Source organism: Ictidomys tridecemlineatus, chromosome 5 (genome assembly GCF_052094955.1).
Source record: "Ictidomys tridecemlineatus isolate mIctTri1 chromosome 5, mIctTri1.hap1, whole genome shotgun sequence".
NCBI lineage: Eukaryota > Metazoa > Chordata > Mammalia > Rodentia > Sciuridae > Ictidomys > Ictidomys tridecemlineatus.
Window position 1 is genome coordinate 83,785,941 of NC_135481.1, and position 8,654 is coordinate 83,794,594.

Consider the following 8,654-nt stretch of genomic DNA (forward strand, 5'->3'; position numbering starts at 1 on the left):
TTTAAGGAGGCCCCCCCTTTTTTTGTTAAAAAAGGGAATTTATCAACATATTTCATAAAGGAAGTCTATTGTAATATTAACAAGATAGGAGGGAGATAAACCTTCCCCAAAGAGGTTATTTGGCAAAGTGAAACCTTTGTCACATCTATGAACATGTGTTAGGAACCCATTGATTTAAATCATTAACTTCATTCTTAAAGATATGATATGAAATACAAAATTTAGATACTATTTTAAGATAGAAATAGGAGAATTTTAGGCTTATTCTCTTGGAGACAGATTTGCTAGATAGAGGTCATCCCAGGAGACTTCCATGTTGGTGAGTGGTGACATGAATGGCAGGAATCCACCAAGAGCAGTAGAAAAATCCTTTTGGATACATAAGAAGTGATGCTAGGATACCCAAGGAATCAAAACAGTAGGAAAAGACAAATAGACACGTGGTGTGGTGATGAGAAAGGTTGATCTGCTGAGAGGGATAACAAAAGAGCAAGAGTGAAATGTAAAATGAACTGCCTTTCTGTAGATAGATTCTCCACTCACAGGGGTAACACAAGGGATCTCTGAAGAGATGAGGTAGGTAAGCTTCCCTGTGTGTATGTGGAAGAAGGACGGAAAATATGAGGGTTTGCACGTGTCCTAAGAATGAAGGGACACTTGAGTGACTAATGTTACTTTATAGTTTGACTTCAGACTTTCAAGGGGTGCATTTGTAAGTAGATTTAAGGGTCCTGAACCACAGTTGGGTTCTCAGGAAAGCCAACCTCCCCAGGAAATCCGGGAGGGATAATGTTTGTTTTCTTTTAAAAGATAATCAGTTTATGGTGGCAAAGACAATGTCTTTGGGGGTGGAGATAGCATCTTTTATGCCTGCGCCCAAATTTTCAATCTCTCTGATCCCTGTGAACAACTTCTTTTGAGCACTATCTGATTCCACTTAGCCAAATGCAAACATTAACCCTGTGAAGTAAGTACTCTGGCTTCATTTAGTATCTGAGGAGGCTAAAGGTCAAGTGGTGATAAAAGTGAATTGCCAGATGTCTGTGCTGGTCTTCTGGCCACACAAATCTTTACCTACTCTCTTCTCCTTATCTCCTGACCTGGAAAGGGAATGAATATCTCAGAGATCCAAATTGACGGGAAAGAATGAGATGATGTAAAGGTAAACAGCATTTTGTTTAAGAACTCAAATAACGGAAAGTAAAAGTGGCACAGGGTCGAATATGTCCATTTATGTACTTTCCTTGGTCTCTATATAAGAAGTGCTTTATGAAATAAAAGTTCTTTGTACTCAAAGAAACAAGAGAAAGATGTTTCAACTCTCCACCCAGATAGAACTTACAGACCCATAATTAACCCAAGTTTTCATACTGTTTTCAGGGAAGTCCTGAAGGGGATAAGGTAAGACCTCTCTATGTGTGTCTAGGGCTCCTGGACTCCTCTCCCATCATAGATGCTCTGCTGTTTTGTTTGTCATATTATTTTCATATATGTGTAAGATTTCCTTTGATTAAAAATTATATGACTTAAGAAAGAACTTATTTCTAAATCCAGTTCTTTCCCCCATACACCATCAGCTGAACAACTCAATTGGATTCATTCTGAAATCAAACCTGGTTTTATGTTTACTACCACAAGTGATACAAAGCAGAATATGTTATTTTAAAAGTACAAGCAAACATGATCAAGAGATTCAAATAATGATCGAATATACTCATATAACCATTCAAGTGGAAGAAAAACTGACTCAGAGGAAAAGTACCCAAGCCCACCACATAAGTAACAGGTGCTGTCTTAGGATCTGTTGGGTAAATGGAGGATGAACTTAGTTTATAGAGCAAATTGTACAAAGAAGTCTACGTGCTACAGTGAGGACTTAGAGGTCAGCTGGAAATGCTCATCATTTGCATCTTTATGGGAAGGTTTTAGGAGAGGAATAGAAAAACTCTGGGCATTGAAAAAGTCCTCCATGTGTGTTCTTGGATTGGCTTTCTAGTAGAGCTTTATTACTATATCAAACTTCTTGAAATATTATAGGAACATTAGTTTTCCCCAACTTCACTAAAAGGGTATTATTATTTTGCAGCCACAGGCATTAAAAAGACCCAGTTGGAGAAAGCATAGCTTTTCTCATCCACTGGTTCTCTGATCTGCTGCCCATCATTATGAGAGTATGGAGTTACAGAGTAGAACCTTGGGAAATTGTCCTAATTTGTGCCATCCTGAAAATGTCTATAGCTAACTCATTGAAACTAGGGCTCTCTAGAAGATAGGTTCACGGAAATGAACATTATAGTTAGCAATCTATAGTGGTGGAACAATCTGTGATAATTTGAACTTTTGAATAACCAACTACAGTACAATGTTTGAAAAGCTGTAAAAAAGACTTCCTCACAATTCACAATTGAAGATGGAGACTTTTATAATTTTGCCCCAAAGTGTTCCATTTGAAACATCTTATAGGTAAATAGAAGTAAATGGCATGTATTTAAATCAGATTTGTTCTCAAACCTGTTTCAACTTGAGCAATTGCTGCAATAAAATTTCCTTTAATATCTTTGTTTAACTGCCATTGGTAAAAAACCCTAAATCTGAAGCTATTTCTAAAATTGAAGATTGAACATAATTGATATTAAGTACCATTAAGCTCATTATTGGCCTTGTAAAGATATTTTTATATTCTCTGGGATGGATATCATCTCAGTGAAAAGAAAGTTCATCTCTTATTCATTTCCTCTATTCAAGTCTGTGCACCAAACTAATGCTATGCAATGTGCTAGTCTCTGAGTGTTGAAAAAAGGACAAACAGAGCTTCTTTGAAAGTGTGTGGCCTGTGTGCATGTTCACAAATAATGCATTGCGCTGGTTATTACAATAGAAGTACACCTAATATGTAAGTGCTTAGAAACACAAGTGTGAAGTTCATAACTCTGCAGTCATATTAGGGGAGAAAAGAGAAAGGTTAGAGAAACTAATTAGAGATAGCATTTCCAATGGGCCCTAGTTGATGAATTAGAAATCTGTCAGGTAAATGGGGGGTAGGGGATTCCAGACAGTGGGAAAAGTCTGTCTAAAGGGAAAGGGGTCAGAAAATTCAGGATAGTGGGAAAATTGTTGTGCTTCGAGATGTGGCCACATGAATGGGAGGAGGCTGGACAGATGCCCGGAAAACCCAACCAGGAGACTATGAACTGCATATTTATTTGTCTACTGTGCATATTGTGCTAGAATGTACTTTTGTTCAAAGTCCTAGACTTATGGGATAAGCTCTCACTTTATTGCCTCTATAATGGATTGCATTTCCTTTCTTCTACAAAAGTAAAAGAAAGATTTTGAAAAAGAATAGCAATACATTTCTTTCCAACAACATTCATTTGTATTCGATTTTCTAAAAGGAACAGACAAGAAAGTGTATGGATCTGTAGAAATGTGTGTGATTTTACTGAAATATATATTTCTACAGAACCATATCATTTCTATCAGATCTTTCCTATTCTACAATAAAGTCCTTAAAATGAATGACAAGCCAATGGTATAGTATTATCTCCACTAGGGATTCTTAGATATTGTTTGTCAGTGTTTGAATAGCGCATTTTTGAATGGGAACAAGCAAATTGTGGGCTCTTAACAAAAAGCATCTCAGAGAATTCTTTTGATGATGATGAATTTTATCTTTGTATATAAGGCTGTGCAGGGTAATTTCTAAAGCCTAAAAACATAACATTATTTTATATGTATTGTAATATCACTAAATCAATGATTAACCTATGTCCCCAAATTTGATATCTAGCCTATAGTTCCAAACTGAGTGATTAGTCAAATATATTTTGATAATAAGCAAAATGAGATGCTTAAAAATAATTGATTCTATTTTAGTAGGGTTGACTTTGGTAGAACCCTTTTTCATTGTGGAGAGCTAATTTAGATATAGTCTGATCTTTTTATAGCTTTCTCAGGAGCAGCTATGTATAGTACTTTCTATATATTGGTTGATCAGAGGACCATATGAATTAATATGAACAGTTAATGGGAAACCTGACCAAAAATGAATACAGAGTGAGAGGGCAGAAGCTAAAATGAAGGCCATGTTAGACTGGTGTCTACATATAGACTATGAGTTTGACACAGTCTTGGTCACATTCAAGCTGTACAGAATATTTCAGCTATATACCTAGGTGCAGGTTTATAAATCTCTGTTGGCTATTTCATATTCTACTGGCATTGAACGAGAATACTCTGAAAAGTATGCATGGAGATTTTTTTCAGGATCCTAGATATGGCTGTGTATCCCAGTAAAATGCTGCTAAAATTATACCCCCCTTTCTTCTGGATGCCCTCCAAGTCAGACCTCCACTGACATATATATATATATATATATATATATATACTGGACCATAATTGACATGCAAGTATTTGTCAGGTAAATAAGGGGGCTGGGTTGGGGATTCCAGAGAGTGGGCAGAATCTGCCCAGAGGAATGTGGGAAGTCAGAACATTCCAGGAATGGCGTGAAAACTATGGTATCTGTGAAAATTGGGAAAACAGTCTTCTGTGTGACTCTCTGAGAATGGATTGGGGATGGAATATGAGATGGATCTTGTGTAACTTATGCTGAAAATACCCACATAGGTATATATGGTGGTTCTATCTATTGTCTTAAGGTGCTGGGCATCTCCAGGTTACTAATACTTAAGGGAAAGTCCCACTCTTTATTTTTGGTTGAACACTCATTACATACTTAATAAGGATATAAGTAACAAGCAGGGCTGGGGATGTGGCTCAAGTGGTAGCGCGCTCACCTGGCATGCGTGCAGCCCGGGTTCGATCCTCAGCACCATATACAGACAAAAGATGTTGTGTCCACCAAATACTAAAAAATAAATATTAAAAAATTCTCTCTCTCTCTCTCCCTCTTTCTAAAAAAAAATAAAAAAAGTAACAAGCACATTTTCTGTTTATATTTTATATGCATATATTATATATACTAATAATTTTTATTTAATATACATATAGTGTATATACTAATATTTAATTTTAAGTTAGCATTTCAAGTTTACTGGATTTTTCTAACTTCTTTTGCTAAAGTTAAGGCAAAACTTTGAAAGATTTCACCCCATCTGTTTCTGATATTGATTATTCTAAACCAGAAAAGAGAGTGTGAATTCACGAAATATCTTGGTCAGTAAAGCAGATGGTCATGAGAGTCTACAGAAATTCAGTTAGTATCCAAAAGTCCAGAGGATACAGAGTTATTATGCTGCTCAGCTGAGATGAGAAGGAGAAAATGTGTTCAGAAAGTCATATAGCAATACCAATTCCAAATTCACTTATGTTTTACATTTTTTTTCTATTTGTGGTAGGGAGAATAATGGACCCCCACAATATCCATATTCTAATCTCTGGAACCTGTGAATATGTTACCTTATATAGCAAAAGGAACTTTGTGGATGTGATAAAGATGAAGGACCTTGAGATGGGGAGATTATCCTGAATGTTCTGAAAAGAACCTTTCCTCTGAGATGAGAGTCAGAGGAAGATGTGGCTGTAGAACAGTCAGAGGGCAATGCAAGATGACTGACTTTGAAGGTGGAAGAAAGAGTCACGAGTCAAGAGGTGCAGCTGACATTTCCACAAACTGGAACAGGCAAGGACACATTCTCCTGGAGACCCTCTGAGGAGTGCAGCTCCACCGACACCTTGGTGTTAGCTCTGTGTGAACCATTTCAGAGTTCTGACCTGCAAGACTGTGAAATAATACATTTGTGTTGTTTTTAAGCCACTAAGTTTGTGATCATTTGTCAGAGCAGAAAACTAATACATGCATTAAGCATGAAATACTAAATTTTGATGAAATGATTATATTTGTTCTGAAATGACTGTTTCAAAGCCTTTCTTTGGCAATTTTTAATGGAAAAAATAATATACTTAGAATTTCTGTGCATCAGATGATTCTTCCAACCAACAGAAGAAGCAATTCATGGATGGTGAGAAAACAGCTGCAAATAATATATCAGATAAGTGATGAACATACAGAATAATAAAGAAGTCTTACAACTCAATAACAAAAAAACAACTAAACAATTTCATTAAGAAATGGGCAAAGATTGAATCGATATTTCCCTATGGAAGATATACAATGGCTAATAAACATGGGAAAAGGTGCTCAACATTACCAATTGTTAAGAAAATGCAAATAAAAATCAGTGCATATCAAAATCACTTGACAGCCATTAAGACAGCTGTTTATAAAGAAATAACAAAAAACAGAAAATAGCAAATGTTGGTGAGGATGTAGAGAAATTGGAATCCTTTGCATTGTTCGTGGGAATGTAAACTAGTGTAGTCACTGTGGAAAACAGTATGATAGTTTTTAAACAAACAAACAAACATTAAATCACCATATAATCTAATAATTCCTCTTATAAGTATACACCCATAATTGAAAGGAGGGACACAAACAAATATTTGTATGCTTATGTTCATAGCAGAATTATTCACAATAGCCTCAAATTGGAAACAACCCAAATATTCAATGTAGAAGAAGGGCAAACAACATATCACATGTGTGTGTGCAAGTGCATGTGTGCACACGCACACACTTCTCTGCCTTAAAAGGAATAAAATTCTGACTCATAATACAACATTGATGAGTCTTGAAGACATTATTCTTGGTGAAATAAACTAGAAACAAAAGAGCAAATATTCTATAATTCTTATTTCTCTGAGGTAGCTACAGTAGTCAAATTGATAGGAACAGAAAGTAGAAAGGTGGTTACCAGGGCTGAGAGAAGGAGACATGGGAGTTATGTCTGATTATGAACTTCAGTTTAGGAAGAAGAGAAAGTTCTAGAAATGGATGGTGGTGGGAATGTAAACTAGTGTAGTCACTGTGGAAAATAGTATGATAGTTCTTAAAAAAAACATTAAGTACTTAATGTTGCTGAACTATACATTTAGAATGGCAAACTTTATTTTATATATATTTCACCAAAATAAAAATATACTTTGAGAAAAGGAAAGAAAGTGATATTATCCTGAGGACATTTGAGAAATGGTAAGGAAAGACTAGCAAGAAAGAAGGGGTTCTTTGTAGAACAGTGGTCCTCAACTCAGGGTGATTTTTATCCCCTAAAGGACATTGGGCAATATTTGGTTACATTTTTTAATTGTCAAAGCTGAAAATCTGCTCTAAGAATGCTGATAAACATCCCTGATACAAGTGTATGCTCTCTCAAAAGAATTATCTAGCTCAAATGTCAGTAGTGCTGAGGGTAAGAAATCCTGGTGTGGTGGTATAGGGAAGTGTGGTTGGATATGGTTGAAGGGACACATGATAATAGTGTTCTCAATGCTATAACAGTAAGTTTAGGGCTCATGCACTGAACAATGTAGCATTTAGGATGAGAGAAGGGGGATTTACTGGTGATTGAGAGAGGTTAATCATAGGAGGAAAGATTAAATACAATGAAAGATTACAGACAGGAGAACAGATAGATACCGGCTGTGGGAATTTGAGTATGGTGGGTAAAAAATATCTATAATTCTTCATGTGACTGATTGTGATGGGCACTGTTCTAATGGCATCATGTGTATTATTTCATGTAGTCCTTATAACACCTATGTGTTACAGTCACTGTTCTCATTTTATAGGAGAGGAAATGAGGAGCAGAGTAAGTGCTAAGGTCAGTAAGGAATGGAGCTGGGCTTTGAATCCAGGAAGACTATGCTACTTCTTTTTATAGATTGAACTTTGTTTAAAAAAAATAATACTTGGATACATCTCCTTTTTTTTTTTCCTGTCAACTTGGGTAGAAAATTGGGCTTATGGTTAAGTAGGAAAAAGGGATTATCTAGAATTTACTACCTCCTTTTGTACATTCGACTGAGTTTGAGGAAGACTGAGACAGCTGAGAAGACAGAAATTGGCTTCTTGAGTTTTAGAAAATTGCTTGGAGGGAAGATTAGAATTAAGAGTGGGTGAATTAAAAATACAGGTTGGAGGAGGTGAATAATCAGGAAGAGATCGCAATTTCTCACCCACCAGCTCTCAAAATCTGACTCTCCCAAAGCTTCGGCAGGCTGTACATGCCATTTCACTGACATGCATCAAATTTGAAAAACATAATCTAGGCCAGGATTGTCACTCCACCTCCTACTCCTCAGTAACACTCACTCATCCTGCACACTTCCCACTCAGTAAGCCTTTCCCATGAAAAGGAAGAAAGATGGCCATGCCCTGCTGTGATGGCCTTGTATGTGCTTGTTTAGGGAATGGAGGGGTCTGTCCCACTGAGGGAGGAGAGAGAAGAGGCTCTTTGTCTCACGGAGAGCACATCACACTTGACCCCTTGCCTGCTCTTTGTAAGCAGTATTGCAGTCTGCGGTAACTCTGGAGATCTGGAAAAGGCTGAAAAGCTGCTGACCCAATTAGTGTTTGTCCCTGAAGTGCTTTAAGACCAGAAGACCAGCTGTTTTAGTCTGGATTCTATCACTAATGAATTCTGTGATCCTGGATGATATTACCACATTCATCATTATGGCACGGCCTGCTTCTTCACGCAACGTCTTGTTTTGATCCTCACGACAGGTTTCAGGAGTAGGCTAAACAGATTATTCCTTCCCTCCCCCATAAGAAAAGCTGAAGTCCCCAAAGG